The sequence below is a fragment of the Diabrotica virgifera genome, chromosome 5, assembly GCF_917563875.1.
Source record: "Diabrotica virgifera virgifera chromosome 5, PGI_DIABVI_V3a".
NCBI classification, from domain to species: Eukaryota; Metazoa; Arthropoda; class Insecta; order Coleoptera; family Chrysomelidae; genus Diabrotica; species Diabrotica virgifera.
In genome coordinates this window covers 23607055-23609597 of record NC_065447.1, presented here as the reverse complement: position 1 = coordinate 23609597, position 2543 = coordinate 23607055, and positions in this window count along the sequence as shown.

Here is a 2543-nt window from a genome sequence, read left to right as displayed (position 1 = left end):
GCAAAAGACAACGCAGTTTTCACTCGAGGTGTTGATTATGCTAATATTTTTATTTATCATAATAAATTGTACTTAGGTACCATCCGTATTCATTTCAGATAAGTCCATCTCGCAAACAAAAACAAGTAAAAATCAACATCTGGCGGTGAGTCACGCGTCCCACGGCCCAAGAAAACTTTACGCCGATGACAAACTTTTCCAAGCGAGACCTGCGAACCAATGCACTAATAGTAGGATGCGCAGAACTGTCTACGCAGTTAGCCGGTGCAGGTTGTGTCTCGCTTAGGTTCAATTTGTGCCGGGCCTTAGTATTTGCCCCGCATTTTATATGTTGTTAAACAGTTTGCATAATAGCTTAATGTCAAATAATTTTAGGATTTTCTCATTTTTGCCATCTTATCTAACCGTTTTATGTTTTTCTTAAACTAGGGATTGCATATATTCTACTTCTGGCTATAATATTGGCGATCCAGTTAAATTTATGTTTTCTAATATTAGCACGTGTGGTAGGATTGCCATAGAAAAGATATAATATTGTGTACCTTTGACAGATATCAGTAAAGTTACTTTGGCTCAATACAATGCTTTTGTATTTTTTTACGTTTGCATTCCTGGAAGAGTTTGTCATTTCTAGTTTCTTATGGATGTTGAACGAGTAATCTTTTGAAAGCAGCGGTTCCATTTGTTGCAGTTTTTAACTGTGAATGCATTTTTGCATTTTTTAGATTCCCTCTAATCCTTCTATTAATTTTTTTTGTAATTTTCTTCATTCCTTTTGACACTGCTTTCTACCATAATGTCTAGAATTTCCTTAGCGATCCAACTTTTCTTTACATGTCTCTTTTTTTGCCCTAGAACATTTTGTGAAGCCTTATCTATGTTGGTTATAATCTCTTCCCATTACTCTTCTATTTTAAAAATATTTACTAAGCTATAATATCTAAAAACGTTAAATAGCACAGTATATTTATTTTCTTGGTTAATGGTATAAATAGCAAACGTTTTTAAATAATTTGGGTTGCTAATCAGCAACACTATGTTAACTTTAACAACTTATTTTATAAAGTTAAATAATTATTGTTCACCAGTTTTAATGAGGGAGTTATCAACTACCACCATTTTAATTTATAGAATATTCCAGACTTTTTGTTAATTAGTTTAAGGTAACTAGTTGCCAAACAATTTAAGTTAAGACGAAGTATCTAATTAATGCAGGATTTCCCGATGACATAGTTTTACTGAAGATTACCTGAAAATGACGTGGTGGTGGTAGATAACTTAATTTTGAGATAAAGTGGGTTTGAGTTGATATTATATCCAAAATTTTATACAGTTTTTTGCATATCATGTGGTTTATTGGGTAAATTTTATCACAAAGTTGGAATCTTTTTAAAAATTTATATTAATACGAGGCTGGTTTTATCTAAGCCATTCTTTCGTACAAAAAACATAGCGGTAAATGCATATATATCTACGAATAATAATTAACACCAGAATTATTACGGCATATATCTCATTCTCAAATCGAAAATGTCGAAACGGAAACCATAGAAATCAAAGGAGGTGTTAGACAGGGTTGCATGTTGTCTCCATTGTTATTCAATCTGTACAGCGAAGCTACAGTCGGAAAAATGAAAGAATACCCATGAACGATCACATCAATCACTTGTTTTGTATTTTCTATCTTTTTCTATAACAAAAGTTTGTTATTTATAGAAAAAGACAGCAAATACAAAATAAGTGATTGATGTGATCGTTCATGCGTATTCTTTCATTTTTCCGACTGTATTTTTGAGGAAGCCATATCAGAGGAAGAACAGGGTATATCAATAAATGGAAAAATGTTCACCAACATAAGATTCGCAGACGATACCGCCATATTTGTAGACAGTCTAGAAGCACTGCAACGATTAGTAAATAGATTACATCAAGTCAGTATAAAATAATATGGACTACAAATGAACGTTAAGACAACCAAGTTCAAGATTATTTCTAAGCAACACACAGTAGGAAGACTAGATATCGAGGGAAAACAAGTAGAAAGAGTGAATAACTACAAATATCTGGGAACATAGGTAACATAAAACAATGACCAAGGTAGAGAAATCAGGACACGCATCGAAATTGCACTTAACACGACACCTACAAATCTTTTCAGAGAAGAAGTATGCAAAGTACAGATTTTCATGATGGTCGTCAACATCCGAAAAGTATAGGCACTACAATAAGAAGAAGACTTATTCTAATGAATATTATGACAAATTAGATTTTATTACTGCTATTTTCGCTTCTCTATTCCTTATGGTTTTGAACATGTCTCAATGTGTTTCACTTTTTTCCACTTTTTTATTCTCTTTTTTTCTGAAACTTCTTTTCATCACCTCCAGTAGGCTATTGATTATGTATTTTAGAAAGGAACTACAACGTTAACGGGGTTTTATTGTTTCATATAGTCAATGGACCTCTAAATATGAAAAACCCTCGGAGTGCTACCATTTAAAGGGGTGCGTTTTTGAGAAAGGGGTCAATTAGTCACTAGGCAC